Genomic DNA, 23,110 nt, shown 5'->3' with positions numbered 1-23,110 from the left:
AGGTCTGTACTGACTTTCGTGATTTGAACACTGCCTGCCCCTAGGATGACTTCCCCCTCCCGTTCACCGAGATACTGGTCGACTCCATGGCTCATTGCTAAATCTTCTCCTTTATGGATGGGTAGTCTGGTTATAAACAAATCAAAATGGTGTCAAAAGACGAGGAGGCCACTGCATTCTTGACCCCAAGAAACATCTTTTTCTACACTGTGATGCCTTTCGGGTTAAAGAATGTCGGGCCACGTACCAACGAGCCATGATGACCATCTTCAAGGACATGATCCACCGGTAGGTCGAGTGTTATGTGGATGGCCTGGTGGTGAAATATGAAACAAAGGATGCCCACATAAAAGACCTCAAAAAGGTATTTGAACGACTGCGGCATCACCAACTCTAGATGAACCCCTTGAAATGCGCCTTCGGCATATGCTAAGGAAAGTTTTAGGGTTCATGAGGACTAGAGATCGAGTCGGTCAAAATCAAGGCAATTCAAGACATGCAACCGCTTACAACCCTCCATGAACAGTAGTCTCTTCAAGGAAAGCTCTCCTACATACGGAGGTTCATCTCAAACCATTCAGGATGATGCAGACCCTTTTCACACCTCCTGAAGAAGGATACCCCCTTCATATGGGATGAAGCATGCCAAGCTGCGCTCAATGACATCAAGCAGTACTTGTTGAATCCGCCAGTACTCTCTATGCCAGTGTTAGAAAGGCCTCTCATCCTATACGTGACCACTCTTGATGAGTCACTCGGGGCACTCCTGGCAAAGAACAATGATGAAGGGAAAGAGACAACGCTCTATTATCTCAACCGCAGAATGTAAAGGGCCGAGAAGAATTACCCTCCCATCGAAAAGATGTGTATGGCCATAATCTTTGCAGTGCAGAAGCTCTGCCATTACTTGCTCGGCCACGAAGTCAAGTTAATCTCCAAAGCTGATCTGGTCAAGTTCCTTATGATCCGACCATGCTTGTCAAGACATTTGGCCAAGTGGGCATGGATGATGGAGTTTGACATCATGTATGTACCACAGTGAGCAGTCAAATGTCAAGCCTTAGCAGACTTCCTCGCGGCTCACCCAGTTGCCTCGGAATCTCCCCTCTCAAGTGATCTCCCGGACGAAGAAGTTTCCTGTACGACGTTAGCTCGACTGTGAGAGATGTACTTCGACCGAGCATTCTAGGCTGATAAAGGGGGTGCTAGAGTACTGTTCCTGAGTCCCAATGGTGGAATGATTCCCCTATCCTTCTCATTTGCAAAGGCGCTTTCTCATAATGAAGCTGATAATCAGACTGCTGATCGCTCAGGAGCTAGACTTGGAGCAGCTAAACATCTTCGACGACTCTAAGCTGGTCATCCGACTGCTCAAGGAAATTTATAATGTAAGGAAGGATACTCTCAAGCCTTATCATGACACTGCCAAGACTTACATGGCCCAATTCGATGACTTCTACCTGAGTCATATCCCTAGAAGGCTAAACTTGCAGGTTGATGCGCTCTCAAAGCTTGAAGCCACCGTCCAACTGTACTCATCAGGGCCCACTCCAGTCTGGGTAACCGAATGGAGACATGTCGACTTGGGAGCCGAAGTTGACGTGGATGATGAGAGGGTTGTCTTCCCTGAATGCCCGCTTTACCCATTCCAGGCACTCCTCACGGCTAAGGATGTCATCAAGGCAGAGCAGGAAACGTCCCAAGGAAAAGAATCCAAGGCCAGGGAGCAGGAGCCAGAATTCTTCGACCCGATGTGTGCGGAGATTGAACAAGTAGAAGACTGAAGGGAGTCTATCATGGACTTTGTAAATCATGGAAGGTTACCTTAAGATCGGGCGCAATGTAACGACATACGATGGATGTCTACTAAGTACACCCTTCTCGATGGGGATGTCCTCTTTCGATGGTCATTGGATGGAGTTCTCCTCAGATGCGTCGACACACAAGAGGTAAGAAAAGTACCCGACGAGGTGCACTCGAGCACCTACGGGCTGCATCAGTCTGGCCCTAAGCTCTGTGAGCGCATACGCAGACTCGGCTATTACTGGCCTTCCATGATGGCTGACGCCCAAAACTATGCCAAAAAATGCCAGGTTTGCAAATTCACTCAAGCCTCATTCATCAGGCCCCAGAGCCTCTCCATCCTACAGTGACATCATGGCCCTTCTCTCCGTGGGGTATGGATATGTAGGAACTATCGACCCTCCTTCTGCCTTAGGTCATGCCTTCATTCTTGCAGTGACCGTCTACTTCTCCAAGTGGGCTGAGGCAATCCCTCTCAAACAAGTTCCAGGGACCACTGTGGCTAACTTCGTGCTGCACCACATCATATACCGGTTCGAGGTTCCGAACCGAATAATTTCTGATAATAGCCCTCAGTTTAGAAGACAACATGTTGATTACCTGATCAACTAGATCGATTTTGAGTGGAAGTACTCGACTATGTACTACCCTCGAGCCAACGGGTTGGCTGAGGCGTTCAACAAGACTTTGTGCGGGGTGCTCCAGAAGTCGGTTTTAAAGTCAAAGAAGAACTGGCAAGAGAAGCTGCCTAAGGCTCTTTGGGCCTATCGCACTATCACTAGCAATGCTACAAACTCTACCCCTTATTCCCTGGTCTATGGAGGCGAGGCGGTCTTGCCCCTCAAAGTTCAAATACCCTCACTTCGTGTCGCTATACATCAGGGACTAATCGAAGATGAGAGGGTCAAACTCTGTTACCAAGAGTTGGATGCCCTTGATGAAAAGAGTATAGAGGCCGAGCAGAACCTCAAGCTCAATCAAGGAAGAAGAGAGCCTTTGACAAGTCTGTCAAGGTTCGCTCATTCGTTCGTGGGGATCTAGTCCTAGCAGTCAAGAGACCGATTGTCATGCACGGGTGTCACAAAGGAAAGTTCGAACATAAATGGGAAGCCCCATTCATAGCCAAGAAGGTTACACCAAATGGGGCCTATGTACTGGCGAACGCTGATATATAAGAGGTGATGCTCCCCATTAACGGGCGGTACTTAAAGAAGTATTATCCCTAACATACCCCTAAAATGCAGTGCGTGTGGTAAAAAAAAAGAAGAAAAGAAATGAAGATGAGAAACATCATGCCAACTCAAAGGAAGTTCATCTCTCTTATTGCATTAGAAAAAAAAGAAAAATACTAGTTATAATCGAAAGCCCATTATCAGGGACGTTACAAAGCTCTTGCATCTGAGGATAAGAGGATGGTTACAGGCCAAAAGAAATGCATACCCCATGAAGAAGAAGCAAAACCACTTGGAGAGGTTAGCTTCATCGCCACCGAAGAGGATGGTCACAGGCCAAGAGAAGACGCAAGTCCGCTAGGAGAAGGCAGGTTTAGTTTATCTGACGAGTATATCAAACATACAAGGCAGACTTCTCTGGCAAGGAACTGGCCTATGAGGGAGAGAATACCCTGTTCACAGTGGACGCCCTTCCACAGAACAAATGGGCTTAACGATTGTGCTGGAGGACATGGCCTCCAACAGACCGCAACGGCAGGGCCTCCTTGTTTGCCATCACTCTTGACCCCTGCGAGACATTGCCATCCATGGTCATTGTTGCACGCAACTCAACACCGTGCGCAGTCATCGCTGTGTGCAACACAATGCGGCGTTCTATCAGCACCATGAGAAACTAATGTCATGCGGACTATCACCGCGACCAGCATACTCCTGAACATAGCTATCGTCGTACATGGTCTAGGGATACATGAAGGCAGCATCGTTTACAACTTAATGTCGTGCATGTCCTTTTCGTACCTCGATTCCCACCATTCGCAATTCCTAGAAGGCATTAACCCTTGTGCTTCCTCGATTTCCCCAGCTACCTGCCCACGGCGACCGTCCACCTTCTCGCGACCTTTCATCTCCTCTGTAACCCTTCAGGTTTAGCCGGAAACACTCCTCTGTCAGCCGAAAAATCGCGTCTGACCCTGTTCTTTCCCCTATCAACGTTTCTCCTCTCCGTCGGGAATCCACTCCCGACCATCAAAAAACCCTTTCACGCCTTCTACTGGTTACTGGAGTTAGTGAAAACCATTGAAAGTCCCCAAAAGACTTCCCTGCAACCCCGCGGGTCTTCCCTTCCTCCTAGTTTCCCACTTCAGCAGTTCACCAAAGCTCATCGGAATTCCATTGAGTTTTCGGTGAGCTAAATGCAGCCCCTTCCCTTTCTCCTCCAACAACCAGAGACTGATAGAGCCCTCGAAACTCTCTGCGGCCTCCTCAGCAGCAGAACGACCGGAGGAGCACTCGAACCCCAACAGGGCACCTTTGTAAATCATGCTAAGGCTCTTAGAAGCCCTCTTCCTTGCTCTGAAAGCTTCGACGCTGGTCAAAAAGTGTTCGCAATCACCTTGCGAAGCTTCACACTTCCTGAAGCTCGCGAGAAAAACTCCTAAGGGCTTGTCTTTGCAATTTTTGGCTGGAACGTTTTTGCTAGAAAATCCCTTGCCAAAGGCTTTAGCTCTCTCTCTTTAAAAATAGGTTTACCCTTCGGTAAAATAATGAATGGGGTTTTCTCGATTTTATACCCAGTGATGGCGCAAACTCCCCTTGACAAACACACAATGAAATTCCAGCCCCCAGCTCCTGAGGGCAGTAAGGTCAAGCCCGAGACTCAAAAAGGTCATCGCCGCAAGCTTCATTCAAAGGACAGCGTTGCACGCTACGTCAGAGGACTATCGCAGTGCACCTGGTCTGAAGGCTATCGCTGCCCGTGTCGTCAAGGGGTCATCACTGCACACCTCATCAAGAGATCTTCACTACGCATTTCATCTGGAGCTACCATCACACGCTTCACCAAGGGGCCTAATGCCGCGTGCGCCATCCACACGTAGTGCCACGTGCATGTCATGGCACTCTCAGCCGGACCATCGTCCTGTACTCTCAAGAAGTTCATCCCTTGCACCATAGCCTCACTCCTCAGGGAGTCCAGCCTCCGATGACGGCTCTACTCCCCATGGAGCCACATGCCCTCACCATGCCACGGTCCATGCTACATGATCTTGAACTCTACAGCCGAGGTCTAGTTGCACGGCCTTAAACTGTAAGGTCCAAACTATATAACCTTAAACTGTAGTGGTGGTCTAGTTGCACGACCTTAAACTGCATAGTCCTCATTTCATGACTCTAAAGTGTAGCGAGAGTCTAGTTGCACGACCTTAAATTGCATGGCCTAAACTATATGACCTTAAACTGTAGCGGTGGTCTAATTGCACGACTTTAAACTGCATAACCACGGTCCAAGCTATATGACCTTAAACCATAGTGCTCGTCCTGACCGCATGACATTAAACTGCTTTGCCTAGGTCCCGGAGGCATGACCTTAAAGATGCCCCCACATACGCGCACACACCTTTTAAGCACATCTTCCCTAACCGACTGGTTCGTGTGCGCACTCCACCTCCATTTCCTCCCCGATGAGTCTAGATACGCGCACACACGTCCTTTGCGTGCATCTTCATGCACGCCTTCCCTAGCCAGCCCATTCGTGTGTGCGCACCACCTTCACCATCATTACCATCCTTCCCCCCAGGGAGTCTTTCCCATGCTCACCAAACGGTGAACCCTTCCGCAAGCCATACTTGCCATCAACTAGTGGGTCACCATTGCTCTCCCACCATCCAGCCATCATCAACTCTTCACAAGGCAACTTCATGCCATCTTCCTAAGTGAGTCAAAATTCATCACCAAGCTCACTCTATGGCCTCCACAAACTGCCATTCATCACCACTACGGTCCAGCTGTATGAACCTGAACTATAGTGTACGTCTTGGCTGCATGACGTTAAAAGGCTTCGCACAGGTCTCGAAGGCACGACCTTAAACACACATTTAAAAAAAAAACGGGCATTGTGTACGCTTGGACAAAGGGAATGCCATAGGTAAAAATGAAGGACGGGCATAGTTACGAAACCATGAGTAAGAAAGTTCTGTGGAAAACAAAATCCAAGCACAGTGAAAACCTCGAAAGGGCATCGTGCGTAAAAAAGGATGAAAAGGGTGGAGATGACCACAGGTCATGGGTAAAAGAGCCCAGAAATAACAGGAGTTGGTAAAACCATCTTCACGGTGCCACTTCTCTTATTCAAGTGAAAACCCGAAAAAGGATGCTTGGACTGACAAGATAGGATGACACATGGCCGCCGCCTCAGCCGACACCCGGTTTTCAAACAGTCAAGATCTTAGCTAATGAGGTCTGCTTAAAATCCTCAAAAGCTAGCATCTATTCGCAACACCAGATGGCTCATCAAGGAGTGAGAGCAGCCTAAGATCTCCTAGGAACATGACTCATTAGGGGTTGAGAGCCGCATAAGATCCCCTACATTTCAACATGACTCATCAGGGAGTGAGAGTCGCATAAGATCTCCCAACAATCATGGCTCATCAGGGGGTGAGAGTCGCATAAGATCCCCCACATTTCAACATGGCTCATCAGGGAGTGAGAGCCGCATAAGATCTCTCAACAATCATGGCTCATCAGGAGGTGAGAGCCGCATAAGATCCCCCACGTTTCAACATGGCTCATCAAGGAGTGAGAGCCGCATAAGATCTCCCAGCAATCATGGCTAATCGGGGGGTGAGAGCTGCATAAGATTCCCCATGTTTCAACATGGCTCATCAGGGAGTTAGAGCCGCATAAGATCTCCCAAGTTCAACAACAACTGGAGTCCTTGAGGGTGAGGATGATGATTAAAATATCCCTCTAGAAATGCTAAGAACCATCATGAAGGCAAGAAGTTGACGAAGCCAGGGTCTAACCTGCGACATGCTTTAGGGTACGTCTCGCCAAAACCCCCTAGCCTACATGGGACCAGACTTTCAGGATGAGTCAGAAGCCCCCGACTGTACCTACTATACGGGACCCACAAAGATACTCTGAGCATAAAAAGCAAACTTGGTGTAGCAGCGAACAATGCCGATCAAAAGTTCGTAGCATTTGACCTTGAAAACGGCTTGATAGTCCCTAGAGGGTGAGGACATCGACAAGATCCCTTAAAATTCCTGAATGATTGCACTTCTCGATTCTCTTGAAGCACAACATTCGGTGGGGCATGCTGTTGGAAGGTATTTTTCATCAACATGGGGCCTCCGCTCAATAAAGGCCTAGCAAACAGTGGAAATTTCGATAGTCTCATAATAGCCCAAGAACTGGCCAAGATCTTCATGATGTCTCTCGAAAGTCTCTTGCTAAGTTTTATCACATTCCGACATGTCTAAGGTAGTACAGATTGAGAAACAGTTCCAGCAAAATCGATCTCTAACACCCTGAAAAAACCTCTAGGAGTCAAATTTTAGCTCGAACAGACACTCCAGGAATAAGTTATAAGACAAATAGTGATACAGGAGGGGCTGCATGATATTCCCGTGCGGCCACCCTGCAACTCCACGCCATGGAAGGGACAGTCACGATCAGTTACTTTCGATGCTCATATCTCACTCGTCTCAAGTCGTATCGCTCTCAAATTTGGTGAGCATGTTCATCTAGTCAAGACAAGCGATTCAATATCTGGCATGCCTCGTGACGACAACCGAGTGAAAATAATAACTATAAGTTTATGATCCGTGAAGAAAGTGCAGGAAATTTAGCAACGTTGTGTCTCGCTCAAGCAGCCGGATCACGCCACTCACGAGCCCGATCGATGTGATACCAATTCCATTGGGGTGTAAGATCTCGGGCTATCATTAACCTGAATCCGTACATGATGAACGGTCGGATTCTGCACATGAAGCCAACGAAGCAACTACAAATTTCGTCGCCGAAATTCCAGATTCCAACCAAAATTCGAAGTTGCAAAATCTTCGTTCGAGCACGAAATCAAGCTGCGTTTGTTGTCGTGCGATTGTAACGACAAGCTCAGTATAGTTCAGTGAAGGAATCACTGAAAAACATCAACGAACGAGTACACTATCGATCTGAAGTTTCAAGATCCACTCAAATTTCAAGTCACATGATCGTGCACTAAAAACAGGATCCATGGCTCGAAGTTAGTATCAAATCGATCGCCATGCCGAGACTTACAAGAAAACAATCATCTTATGATCAACCGGGCATCAGAACGACCCTGGATCTTCCATGCAAGATCACACAAATTCTAGGGTAACGTAGGGAAATTCTACGAATTGTTAGGAAGGGGCAAATCTATCATTTTGCACCCTATTTTTTAATTTATTTTAATGCAATTTAATCTTAATTTTCAGCAATTAGGGTTACTTTTGATCATCCGGCATGTTTGGGGCAAATTCTATATATACGTACTAGCATTGTACGTAGAAAAAAGGACACACACACACAGGATCCATCTCCTTACAAAACAGAGAGTTTTTACTGAATATGGTTTCTCTTTCTTCCCACTACTATGTCATGCTTAAGAGAGGGAGTGAGGTGAAAGAAACTTTTGATCGGTACCCCTAGGTTCGAGGTCAACCTTCTCTCTCTTCTTTTTCTTTTCTTCTCTCTCTCCTAGTTTTTGTCTTCTTCTCTTTCTTCTTCATCTTACCCGTCTGAGCTCTCCTCAGAGGCCATGCACGGTAGTGGTAGTGCCGTGCATGCCTCTCTAGTAGCTTCACAGGTCGCACATAGCGATGGCAGTTCTATGCGTGTGTCTCTTTCCCCCTCTGTTCTATCTCTTTCACGAGGCCTATAGACGGCGATGCTCATCGCCGTCTGCAGACGTATCCTAAGTGCCTCAGCGAAGGACGTAGGTAACGAAGCCTATCGCTGCCCACAAGGGCTTCACCCTGTCGCTCGACCATTGCAGACAACAAGACCCATCGCCATCCTCAAATGGTCGAGGCAATACTCGTTTCCGCATGCTGGCTTCTTTTGCGGTTCCATGCGCCCATCGTCGTGCACCCTATGAGATGTTATCGTCGTGCGCTTCATTAGGAGCCATCACTATTCACTAGGGACATGTCGCCTCCTCGTGCTGTCAGCGATGCCCATTGCCATCTGGATTCTTCCTCCCTCTACCGTCTCTCTCTTCTCTTCATGCTTTTCTCTTCTAACTTGACTGAGGGTAGATGTAGCTTAGCACCGCCGTCTCGGTCTCGTTTTTGAGTAGTATTTCCACAGTGGTGGTCCTGAGGACCATGCCCATCTTGCTACCACTCCGAGTCCATAATTGTCCGGATGTCATGCTAGCTTCGCCTCTCCATCGATTTTTTCTTCTCTTTCTATCTTTATCTAAAACTTTACGTTTAAGACAAGGGTGGGTCTCCTTGACCCACTTGTCTTACAAATTAATCATAGAAGTATTGTGTAGAAAATAAGAGGATTGCAGGTCAAGGTAGGCGATTCCGAACCAGCTAAAGTAGCTGGGGGACTTACATCATGATCTAAGAGGATACCCACGTGAGCTAGCCCGAGTAAGTCCCGAACCCACCTAAAATTCCTCTCTCATCGGTTGGTATACCTGCCCTTACTCTCGAGCAAGGTTCTAAGAAAGCGATCTCAAACCTTGGGTTCACAAGAAACCCAAGGTACATGCCGCCAAATCATCTAGATCCGCAAGGCAAGATTGAGGCACCTAACCAGTACTGTCCTTGATGTATCCCTGAAATGCGGTTCATGCAGTAAGAAAGGAATGAAATGGAAAAGAAGAACATTAAGCCAATTCAAAAGAAGTTCATGTCTTTCATTACATTTAAAAGAGTTACAAGTTACAGTCAAAAGCCCATTACTATGGAAGTTACGGCTCTTGCATTCGAGGATAAGGGGATGGTTACAGGCCAAAAGAATTGCCTTCCTCATGAAGAAGAAGCAAACCCACCAAAGAAATGCTCTCCTCATGAAGAAGAACCCAAACATTTTCGAGTCAGCTTCAATTCATTCGACGAGGCATGGCTAGCTTTCAAGGAACCGGCCCATGCTGGAACATCATGGACTTCACGGTTGTGCTAGAGGGCTTGGCTTCCAACAGACTACAGCAATACAGTCTTCTCGTTTTCCATCACTCTTGACCCCAACGAGACATCGCAGTCCATGATCATTGTTGCACGTAACTCAACACCATGTGCAGCCATCGCTATGTACGTTCTACCATCACCACTGGCAAGCCAATGCCACGTGAGCCCATTGCCATGAGCAGCATGCTCCCGAAAGTTGCTATCGCCGAGCATGGCCTAGGGATGCGTGAAACCGACGCTGCATGTAACTTAATGACGAACATGCCCTTGGCGTACCTTGGATCCCACCGTCCCCAGTTCCCAAGGGGCATTAACCCTTGTGCTTCTTCAGCTACGTGCTCGTGGCGACGGTCCACCTTCTCACGACCTTTCATCTCCTCTGCAACCCTTCGAGTTTAGCCAAGAGCACTCCTCCGACATTCGAAAAACCTCGTCTGACTATTCTTTCCCCTACCGGCATTGCCTCTCCCTGACGAAAGCACTTCGCCACCAACCGAAAAGCCCTTTCCTGCCTTCTACTCGCTACCAGAGTTAGCCAAAAACCACTGGAAATCGTAAAAAATTCTCTCTGACCCTGCGGATTTCCCTTCTCCTTGCTTCTGCACTTTAGCAATTTGCCACAAGCTCACCGAAATTCTACTGAGTTCTCGATAAGTCGACTGTTGTTGCTCCTTCTTTCTCCCTGATAGCCAGAGGACCATCAGACTCCTCCTACTTCTCTGCAACTTCCCTTCGGCCACGGAACTATCGGAGAAACACTTAAACCCTGGCAAAAGCACCTCTACAAAACCTGCTAAGGCTCTAAGAAGCCCTGTTTCCCCCTCAAAGATCTTCGACACTCCCTGAAAACATTCGCAATCACGGTACGAAGCTTCACAACCTCTTGAAGACCTTTGCAAATTTTGGCCGGGAAGTTCTCGCCGAAAATATCTTGCCAGAAGCTCTGGCTCTCTCTCTCTCTCTCTCTCTCTCTCTCTCTCTTCAACTATTTTACCCTTCGGTAAAACAGTAAAATGGGGTTTTTCCCCAGCAGTGCCGCAAACTGCCCTTGAAAAATCTGAAAAGATGCTGCAGTCCTCATCTTCGGATGAGAATAAGACCAGGTCAGGGCGGGTCAAGCCTAAGAGGGCTATAGTCGCGCGCCGCATAAGAAACCATCGCCATGTGCCTTCGTCAAGGGCTATCGTCGCGCGCCGCATAAGAAGCCATTGTCGTGTTCCTACGTCAAGGGTCATCGCCACGCGCCTTCGCCTATAGGTTATTACCACGCCCTTTATCAAGGATTTAACTCTGCGCTCTTCAACAAGTACCTAATGCCATGTGCGCATCATTTAGGCCTAAAGCTGCGTACACCGTCCAACACTTAGTGTCGTGATCATGCTATTACACTCTTAGCGTCGTGATCATGCTACGACACTCCAATCTGGACCATTGCCCTACCGCTCAGGAAGTTCATTCCCTGTATCACAATCTCTCTCCTTAAGGAGTTCAGTCCTTGATGACGGCTCTGTTCCCCATAGAGTCGCATTCCCTCACCACACGCTGGTTCATGCTGCATGACCTTAAACTACACAGCTATGATCCACATTGCATGACCTTAAACTACACAGCCATGGTCTGCGCTGCATGACTTGAAACTGCACAGCTCTAGTCCTAACTGCACGACTTTAAAATGCATAATTATGGTCCAAACTATATGACCTTGAACTGTAGCGAAGGTCTAGTTGCATGACCTTAACCTGCATGGTCCGTGTTGAATGATGTAAAACTTCACAGCTCTAGTCCTAATTGCATGACTGTAACTACACAGTCATGGTCCAAACTATATGACCTTAAAATACAATGAAGGTCTAGTTTCACGACCTTAAACTACTTAATCCTCGTCACACGACTCAAAACTGTATGACTAGGGTCCAAACTACATGACCTTAAACTATAGCGAGGGTCTAGTTACATGACCTCAAACTGCTCAGTCCTCGTCACATGACTCTAAACTGCACGACCATGGTCCAGCTGTGTGACCCTAAACCATAGTGCACGGCCTGGCCGCATGACGTTAAAAGGCTTAGTATCAGGGTCCAAACCATATGACCCTAAACTATAACGGAGGTCTAATTGCACAACCTGAAAATGTATGGTCCTAATCGCAAGACTTTAAAACTGCATAACGATGGTCTGAGCTACAAGACCCTAAACCTGTAATGCAAGGAGTGACAAATGACCCACACACATAACTTTAATCCAGAGATGGACTACCTCTTTGCTATGGTGTATTTCATCAACATCTCTGGTGGAGTTGATGTCTGCAAAAGGTCATACCTACCCCTTTAAATCCCCAATGAGTCTGTTTCGCACCAACATCCCAGTGAGAGTCACACCTTATTGCGACCCACTATCCCTAAGATTTAGGTCCATGCGTATCTTCTCAACCCCAAGCAGGGTTACGCTTGCACTCCGGATTGTCATCCCCAGTGGAGTTACATGAAGCCCCATTGTTATCCCCATGGAGTCACACTAACCCTCCTAATCCCCAGTGAAGATTCACTTCCACTTGCTACTGTTCATAGGGCCACCATCTTCATCTAAAGCTCTCCATTTGTGGATAACCCTAACTATTTTAACCACAGGGAGCCAGATTGCTATTCACAGATCTATCCTCCTTATAGCTTCATCCACATGGTGACCCACATTACATTACATGACCTTAAACTGCACAACCATGGTCCGCGCTGCATGACCTGAAACTGCATAGCCCTAGTCCTAACTGCATGACTTTAAACTGCACAATCATGGTCCAAACTATATGACCTTAAACTGTAGTGGAGGTCTAGTTGTACGACCTTAAACTCCATGGTCCGTACTGCATGACCTTAAACTGCACAGCTCTAGTCCTAACTACATGACTTTAAACTGCACAGTCATGGTTCAAACTATATGACTTTAAACTGTAGCGGAGGTTTAGTTGCATGACCTTAAACTGCATGGTCCTAGTTACATGCCTTTACATTGCATAACCATGGTCCAAGCCATATGACCTTAAACCATAGTGCACGTCTTGGCTGCATGACGTTAAACTGCTTCGCACAGGTCCAGGAGGCATAACCTTAAAGAAGCCCCACATGCGTACACACCCCATTTACATGCATCTTCTCGCACATCTTCCCTAACCGACCCATTCGTGTGCGCACACCACCCTTATTGCCACCCCAGTGAGTCCATTTATTATTACCATCTTTCACCATTCCCTAGTGAGTCTTACCCATGCTCACAAAATGGTGAGCCATCTCGCCACCCATACTCACCCACAGCTAGTAGGTCACCACTCTTCACCCACCATCCATCCTTCATAAGTAGCCTCATGTCATTCTTCCAAAGTGAGTTGAAACTACTACCATACTCACTCCATGGCTTCTACAGACAGCCATTCATCACCACTATGGTCCAGTTGTATGACCCTAAACTATAGTGTGCGTCTTGGCCACATGACGTTAAAAGGCTTCGCACAGGTCTCGAAGGCATGACCCTAAACATTCCTTCACAGAAAAAACAAGCATGGTATACACCTATACAGGGGAATGCCATGAGTAAACATGATGGACGAGCATGGTCACGAAACCATGAGTAAGAGAGTTCCGTGGAAAACAAAACCTAGGCATGATGAAAACCCCAAAAGGGAATCATGAGTAAAAACGGATGAAAATGGGTGGACATGACCACGATTTCATAGGTAAAAGAGCCCAAAAATAACATAATTTGGTGAAAACCGTCTCTACAGTGCCACTTCACATGTTCAAGTGAAAACCACGAAACAGTGCTTGGATCGACAAAACAGGTTGATGCACTACCGCCGCCTTAGCCGACACTCAATTTCCAAACAGTCACAAGCCTGGCTAATGAGGTCTACAGAATATCCTCAAATGCTAGCATCTAATCACAACACAAATTGGCTCATCAAGGTGAGAGCCGCATAAGATCTCCCACATTTCAACATCACCAACAACAAGAGTCCTTGAGGGTGAGGATGATGACTAAAAGATCCCTCCGAAACGCTAAAAACCATCACGAAGCCAAGAAACTGACAAAGCTATGGTCTAACTTGCCAGAGGCTTGAGGGTATTCCTCATCAAAATCCCCTAGCCTACATGGGCCCAGTGTTTTTGGGCAAGTCAGAAGCCCCTGACTGGACCTCGCTATACGAGACCTACAAAGATACCCTGAACATCAAAGGCAAAACTGGTGTAGCAGCGAACAATGCCAACCAAAGGTTCATAGCAGTTGGCCTTTAGATAGGCCTGGTTCTGTCCGAGGAGGTCCCTACAAAGGTCTAAAAACGCGATCCATGGCTCAAAGTTGGTATCAAATCGATTTCCATGCCAAGCCCTATAATAAAGCAATCATCTTTCGATCAACCAGGCATCAAAACGACCTCGGATCATCCATGCAAGATCACGCAAGTTCTAGGGCAACATATGGACTGTTCTGGAATTCCACAAATATTTAAGAAGGGGCAAATCTATCATTTCTTTTAATTTAATTTAATCTTAATTTCCAAGAGTTAGGGTTACTTTTGATCATTCACCCATGTTTGGGGCAAATTCTAAATACACATCATACCATCATTGTACGCAAAGGACTCAATCTCTCACAAAAAGAGAGAGTTTTTACTTAATACAGTTTCTCTTTTTTCTCATTGTTGTGTCACGTTTGGAGAGAGAGTAAGGTGGCTTGAGGTAAATCTTCTCTCTCTTATTTTTCTTTTCTTCTCTGTCTTCTCCCCCCCCGCCCTCCCCCTTTTCTTCTTCCTCTTCTCCATCTGAGTTCCTCTCAGAGACCAAGCACGGTAGTGGTAGTGTCATGCATGTCTCTCATGCAGGCTCACAGGTCGCTCATGATGATGGCAATGCCATGTGCGAGCTTCCTTCTCTCTCTTTTATATTCTCTATCTCACTGCGAGAGTGGCAGACAATGCTGCTCATCGTCATCTATAGACGTATCCTCGATGTATCAACGAGGAACGCGGATACCAAAACTTATTGCCGTCCGCAAGGGCCTTGCTCTAATGCATGACTATTGCAGGTGGCGATGCCCATTGCCATTCGCAAAGGGACATGAAAGTACCCGTCGCCGCGCTTAGGCTCTGTCCACACCTTCTGTGCCTGTCACCGTGCGCCTCACGAGAGGTAGCTGCCGCGCGACTTGTGAGAAGCTATTGTTGTGCGCTTCGCCAGAAGCTATCGTCGTCCACAAGGGACATGTTGTCTTCTCGCGTTGCCAAAGGCCATGCTTATTGCAGTCTGTGAGCTCCTCTCATATTTTACATCTAGCATTGTGTGTATTGTGGGGAGCTATCACCGTGAGCCTCACCAGAGGCCATCGCTGCCTGCAATGAGCACAACGTCTTCTCATGATGCCATCGGAGATGGCCATTTTCGTCTGGGTTCTTCCCCCTCCGCCGTCTCACTCTCTTTCCTTCTCTTCACTCTTTTTTCTCTTCACTTGATTGAGGGTGGACTTAACCTAGCACCACCATATCGGCCTCGGTTTTGAGTAGTATTACCGCCGTGCTGGTCCTGAGTACCATGCCCGTCTTGCTACCACTCCCAGTCGGTCACTGTCCAGCTATCAGGTTAATCTCGTCCCTTCATCAGGTTCTCTTCTCTATTCAACCTTCGCTCAAACCTTCCACTTCATCACTCTAAACCTCTAGCATTCTTAGCCACACAAATGTGCATTGCCCTAAAACAAGGGTGGGTCATTTTTACCCACTTGTCTCACAAATTAACCGTATAAGTGTTGTGCAAAAAAATAAGGAGATTACAGGCCTAGGGAGGTGATTCTGAACCAGCTAAAGCAGTTGGGAGGCTTTCTGACGTGATCTAAGAGGGCTCCTATGTGAGCCAGCTTGAGTAAGTCCCGAACCCACCTTAAAATTCCTCTCTCATCAGTTGGTATACCTACCCTTGCTCTTGAGCAAGGTTCCGAGAGAGCGATCTCAAATCTCGGGTTCACTAGAAACCCAAGATAGGTACTGCCAGATCACCTAGATTCGGAGGGCGAGATCGAGGCACCTAACTAGGAGCCTCAGGCTAATATATGAGAAGTGAGTCAAAGGTCGGACCTTCGACTTAAGTCATACTAAGCATCAGTCATCGATCAGAGTCTTAGATCGACATACGAAAAATGGGGAGATGAGTTCAAGTTGATTGATGTGAAACTCTTTTCTCCTTTTTCAGACACCATGCGTCTGAAGGCGCTTTGGAAGGAAGAAGAGGATTAGCAGGTAAACTGCACTGAGGTCCGACTACCTCATCATAAAACATTATGCCAAGCTGAGGGTAGCATAAAAAAAATCTCAAAATGGCCATCCTTTATCAACTATATGGTTGAGCCTCTTGACCTTGGCAAGTTTGGTAGGGAATCATTTTGGGGTCTACCTCCGCGAAGCTTCCTTCTCCAATATGTACACAAAAATATTGCTAGGAATAGACTTTCTCCTATACTTGTGCATCAAACTGTCGAGAAACCAAAGCGTTTGAAGATTTTGTTCAATGGAATCCTGAAGGATTTGAATGTGACAAAGAGGGTGGTCATCGCCATGGTTATTATACTTTGATCAGAGAGATGTGCACTAGATTCACAACAAGCTTTCAAGTGTAGGGCTCTTGACTGTCTGAGAATGTTCAGGTTGGCCCTACAATCTTTGTGAAAACATCATGAGTGCGTACCTGGAGACTTGATGCTCCGTGACAAACACCAAATTTTTTACCAAAGGGAGGCAGGAATGTCCCTTCTATATCTGTATTGAATTGGCGGTCTATCCCTTCTTTGTGACGTTATGAAGAATTTACCCCAGATAAAGACGTAATATTTATGGTTAAAGCCTACCCTGGATATCGAAAGTCGACAACCTTGAGAAGGCTATTTGAAGAACTCTTGAAGGTGGCATCCCTTCCAGGAGGCCGTAAAGTTAGCTTCCAATTGTAGATTACCCATTTCTTTGATTTGAACAAGGGCTAAGCCCCCAGTCCTTAGGTTGAATATGCCTCCTCGTCCTATTGACCTAGATGACATTGTCTACTTGGAGGCTTATATCGCCCACTTCTTATGCATGTTCACCCTTCCCAAGTCCCGTGGTCATGTAATCTAGCCTGAGTGCCTTTATGTGGCTTGCTACATAGCAGAAGGCCATAGGTATGCACTAGCCCAACCCGTTCTATGCAACATCTACAATGGGTTCAACGAGTTGATTGATGCTGCAAGACTTTGGGACATGCCTGAACAGGCTTTCCCATTTATTACGTTTATGGATGGCTTGGTGCCTGCTTCCAGGGCATTTATTATCATTTGAGAAACATTGATTCCAACACATTCCATACTTGCTGCAATAGATGGGGCGCAAGGCCATCTTTAATTGTAAGGAATCTTTTCTGAGGTGACAACTTCTTTCAGGCCAAGCCCTTTCCCATCGGGGGTTTAGAAGATCGTTTATTTGAGGATGAATATGAGTCTTGCATTGATAATGACCCGACCACTCATCAGAAGATAATGTATATCCTAAGTATTCATGGTGTCATACTTCCACACTGAGTTGGCATTAAAAAAAATGCTTGAGCGATACAAACCTCACTGGTTTACACGGTAATATGGAATGGACCAATACTGTCCATTATTATACGCTTTTGAAATACAGAAGAACTAGCCTAACTCCATTGTAAAGATTGCCTGGGATTCTTGTACATCAATAAACAATGTGTGCAAGTTCATTTTGCCCCATTATGGAAGCCATTGGGTCACACTGTACTGCTATTTCCATTGGTATATTGCATTTCAAAGAGGTTTGTAAAGACAGCCGGTGAGAAATATGCCCAAATTCTGGCTTGATGAGAAGATGACGATTACCCATTTCAAGAGGAGTATTAACATGGTATCTGCTGGATGGGCTACTAGGACAAGTTTCTCTCTTGACTGGAACACTCTTAGAATTGAACATCCCATGGATATTAAGGTCACAAAGGACCAATGAATGAGGCTAGGGAGTCCTTTTATCATCATTGATTGAGCTGCTGGATAGTCAACTAGGGGATCAAGAGAGGTTTCAAGAACCTCTAGTTCGAAACATCAATTTAGTAGTTGATTGTAAGCATGCCAAACCTATTCAACCTCCTGAGGTTACTGTTCCCTAATGAAAATCCAAAAGTAAAAGGAAAGCAAAGCTGATCCATCAGCTAAAAGTAAAAAGAAGGCTATGAGTCCTTCTTCTTAGAAGGTTTCTTCAAAGGAATCTGATGCTCCCACTTCAAAATCCCAACATCCTAAGGTTAATCCAAAGGCCAAGGGAAACAGAAAATTAAAAATCCGCTCACCATCAGAAGCGCCTCTCAAGGGACCAACTGTCAAATTGGTTCTCGAGGGTAAGACGAAAACCCAAAATTCACGGCCAGTGTATATCCCTTGAGAAGAACCAAAGGTTCGTGTTCTTCAGGTTAGCGTTGCAATGTCTACACCTTTGAGGAGAAGCAAATGGGGTATACCTCCTGAGAAGTCGAGTCCTTCCCATATCTTATGCCGAAAGAGCATAGCTAAGAAGAAAAGGATTGAGACAATCAAGATGGATAGCTCTTCATCGTCTCCTCAGACAAAATCTTCTCTGGTTCGTGAGACTGAGAAATATGCCGCATAATTTTTTGCTTTCGATGAACGGATGGAGCTGACAACCACTTTTGAAAACAAGGATGAGGAGATAGATTCTTTGAAGGTATTCCTGCCTCACGCAAACCTGATGAGGATTCTTCTTTTGAAGATGGCCCGTCCGAGAGTCATATGGATGCTGCAGATCCAGAGCCTCCCACTGAAGACCTACTGAGGTAGATCAAGGGAAGGGGTCTCATGGGTGAAGATGTATCTCCTATTCCTAATGGTGGTACTTCTCTTCAGCGCTATGGAGAAGGCTTATCCCAAGTTGAAGTGTCAGCATTTTGGCAGCACTAAAGACTCTATCTTCAGCTGGTTTCTTTGGGATGGGTTCACTTCACCATGTAGGTGCCCCAATCTTGATCTCCATTCCAGTGCACGATCAAAGGCAACTCTTCAGGTATTTTCATTTATTGAACCATTCTTTCACATATTTCCCTATGCATATGACTCTTGTTCTTAATGCTCATGCTTGTATCGGTACTTCTTCGATTGCAGCTCTAGAGAATGCTCCTAGACCTGCCTGCACTTCCTATCGCTGAAGTACCTACGGATACCTCGGCTGCCACCCCATCTTTGAAGCCTAGTGAAAAGCAAATATGTAAGAGACCCAAATCTATACACGATATCAGTCATTTTCTCCGCCTCATTAATTTTCTTGGCTAGCTAAGTGGAATCTTCCCCTTCTCATTAGCTTCCTCAACAGGTCTTCCCTCTTTACGATGTTGAAAATTCCATCACGGTTCCTCACAGGTAGATTGTGAGGCAGTTCCTCACAAGTGGATTTTGAGGGTGATGCAGGAATGAACACTTGACATCTTCAACAACATGGTGTTGTTGTCTGCGCCAATCGATTATCTCCAATTTCAACTCGTCTATCCAACTTGTGGGATGTCTACCGACTTTCTCCTTCCTATCCCACTTTGGAGGCTCAGCCGGAATTTCTTGCACCTTCCCAAATTGTTGAAGTAGGCATATAATACTCTGCGATATTAAAACTTATTAGGTACGTCCGACACAATGCAGTTTCCTTACTATGAATGGCTAATGCGCTATATTCCTCTCCTTCGGTTTTCTTGTATGGTTCACCTTATAAAACAAAACATCACACAATAAACACTTATATAAATACATGATTGATGAGTAACTTGCAAATATACAAGTGAAAAAACACCACACTAACCAATGTAGTCTTGTATGGTAACCAAAGGAGTAGCAGAAATAAGGCCATTAACTCTAATAAAAATCATATAAATAACTTATCAAAAAGGATTTTTCAGTTGAGTAAACACTAACATCCCTCATCCATTGATTACCACATTGATTAATTTATTCAACCAAAAAATAAATTTTTTTTTTCATTAAAACCGATAACGTGAGCAACTTATAAAGAGTTCACATGAATCCTTGATGTGATGAATTATGGGAACAACCAGTGAAAATTCATAGCCATGCCATCAACAATCATGGTAAAAAACAAAACAATACCTGTTGGGTATTAGGTGATCACATAAAATCCCCATTCCACATCGTGAGTTCCCTTCAAAAGCCTCTATATAAGTACATCCCTAAAAAGCTAGCTGAATTCACGAAGTTTTTCAAACCAAGTGAAATGAATTTCCCTATGTTACAGAGATACTTGTATATTCTAAACATGCTAGCATCTTACTGTGAACTATGATGACACTGATACTCCTATTGAATAGTGCCTGGATACTTATATTATAAAATAACATAACTATTATATATATATATATATATATATATATATATATATAATAACATGATTATATGTCTGGGTTTTGGATGTATATATTTCTGTATTATACATTGTAAACTTTATATCTATAGTTGTGTTAGATGGGATACTTGCATATGTATCCATATCCTAAAATTGGGGAAATTCTAGTCATATCCCTATTTTCTGTATCCATGCCCACATCCATACACCTAAAATGAGTGGCTCACTCCATCTTTGAGACAACCATTTGTGAAAACATCTATCAATAACTGATGTACCACATTATAATTGTGAAACAATCATTAAAACTAGCCATCCACCTAAAAAAAACTATTACGTCCAATACATTGAAGAAAAATAATATATTTAGAAATACAGATTTTAGTAGACATCCGTATGAAAACTACACCCTGGAACTAAAATGCTTTTGTAACTTTGTGGAGCACTTTTATCTCAATCACATGTATTTCGAAAAAGAGGACTTTAAGTACATAAAAATAAGGAAATAGGATTACTATTAAAATTTCCTACGTGCTACCTATGCAATTTTTAGTACAGAGATAGTGAAAAATAAAGGGGGTTAGCCAGAGTTATTCATAATAGACATAAATGTTAACATTGATAGGCACTACATTCACATCAATACAGAGCTATTCTCATACAACAAAAGCCATCCTCAAATTGAGTCATAATTATTAACATGAAATTGAGCCCCATGGTACTACATTCACATCAATATGCGTCATACAACAAAAGGCATCTCCAAATTGAGCCATAAATATTAACATTGATGGCACTACATTCACATTTGTCTCGTACAGCAAAAGCCATCCCCAAATTGTGATGATTCAATGAGTAAGCAAAAGCTTCAATTTGTCTCATACAACAAAAGCCATCCCCAAATGATAACTACATTCACATCAATACAAAGTTGTCTCATACAGCAAAAGCCATCCCCAAATTGAGCTGATTTAAGAGTGTATACACTTCTCAATCAATACAGAGTTGTCTCATGCTACAAAAGCCATTCCCAAATCGAGCGGATTTAAGAGTGTATACACTTATCAATCTATCAACAACTTCAAGATAGTTCAACCATTGGCTTTTAGCCTCACCACTAACTAACACTTAAACAAGCAAACTCAGCTTAAAGAAAAAAGATTCACACCAAATAGAACACTTCTTTAATAAAAAAATTAGGTGACAATTTTTTTTCTGAGGATTAACATTGTATTAAATTTGTGAAAATTATTGCAAAAGGGTGAAATTTAAAGAGACAGCCCATACGGGTGCCCTATAGAATGCCCAAAAAAATGCTTGTTATGCCATGACAAAAGTAGGCTGAAGGTTTTTTGATATATAACATGAATATATATGGAAAAATTTGTGCATCAATTTCTACAAAAATTTCAATTGATCCGAAAACTCACCTTAGGGTTTTTCTAAGTGGATGAAATATGACCGATTTGAATCAATTATTAGTTTATTTGGTTCTGATTTGAGAGAGAAAATTAAAGAATGCCAGATGGGTGATTTAGGGTTCAATAACATGAGGCCTCGATGCAAAAACCTCACTGAAATTGTTTTCTTTTTATTTGAAATGGGCGTCATGGTGGATCTACAAAGGATCGTCATGCTAAAATCAATTAGATGCATCCTTACCTCAAGATGATACCTGGGAAACTTTGATGAAGGTTTTGAGCTTCAATAACTTGCAGCTCAAGCACACCCTATAACTCCGAAGCCTCCAATCTGAACTTCTCTTCTTCTTCTTTCGATACTCACCCCAACTCTCCCCTATTTCTCCCTCTAAATTCCTCTTCCTCCCGTGGCTCCAAAGCCTCCCGTCTGAATTTTTCTTCCTCTTCTCTCTCTTTGTCTCTCCAAATTCCTAAACATCTCTTCCTTTTCTCTTTCAATCTAACTATCCCCTCTTTCACTCACTAAATTCCTCTTCCTCTCGTCTAGTCTCCAAGCTTGGTATGACAGAGGGATGTGCCGAGGGAATTGGCTACTGACGAACACCGGTGTTTACTTTTTATCTACTATGCAGTCATGGCCGTCAAAATGTATGGATGGTGTATATAAGTTAAACCGTCTCCCTACAACTACATAGGCATCCGTACGAAAACTGCATCCTTTTAATTATGGTAAAAGAGCGGATGGTGTGACATAAGTGTTATGCTAACCGTATTTTCGCCGTAACCTGTTTTATCCAATGAAGTTGGACAAAATATGGCCGATATTTAGAACAATAGGGGGGCTACTAATTCAATCATAGCTAAACATTAAAATTTCATATTTTAAATGAATATGAGTTAATCTTAAAATAATTAGTAATATGAAATAGAAATCATTACATAAACACCCTAATTTAATTGGAGAAAATAAAATTGAGTATAAAAAAATTGGAGAATTTACTATCCCAAAAGAATTCCTGGGAGTACATATCAATCTACTCCCTCTGAAAATAAACTTACACCTGGAATATAATATAGATAATTTTTTGATGTGATCATTAGAACCTGGCAACCAACTTCAAAGAAAATAATTTCAAGCTCATTCTCTGAGTGCCAAAAAAAAATAGCATCCCCAGATTACACCAGTACCATCCAATTTTTGTAGGCAATGATCTAAAACTTTAAAAATTCAAAACTCAAATTTTTTCTTCGAAAATAATCATCTAGATATAATTTCAAACAAAACAAAATCCCAAATAAGTGTTTTGCACGAGGGAGTAAATACCATAGTACAGG

General features: G+C 44.4%; 1 long non-coding RNA gene across 1 annotated transcript; it reads right to left on the bottom strand.

Annotated features, from left to right (window-relative positions):
- Positions 1 to 21,027: 21,027 nt before the first annotated feature.
- Positions 21,028 to 22,632, bottom strand: LOC148779176 (uncharacterized). The gene is made up of 2 exons (XR_016046741.1): positions 22,017 to 22,632; positions 21,028 to 21,369 (listed from the first exon to the last, which is right to left on the bottom strand). It is a non-coding gene; the product is annotated as an uncharacterized LOC148779176 (long non-coding RNA).
- Positions 22,633 to 23,110: the final 478 nt, after the last annotated feature.

Source organism: Amborella trichopoda, chromosome 13, assembly GCF_054954075.1.
Source record: "Amborella trichopoda isolate Santa Cruz 75 chromosome 13, AtrichopodaSantaCruz75HAP2 v2.0, whole genome shotgun sequence".
Taxonomy (NCBI): domain Eukaryota; kingdom Viridiplantae; phylum Streptophyta; class Magnoliopsida; order Amborellales; family Amborellaceae; genus Amborella; species Amborella trichopoda.
The sequence above is the reverse complement of the archived record's forward strand: the minus strand, read 5'-3'. Positions and strand labels throughout refer to the sequence as shown.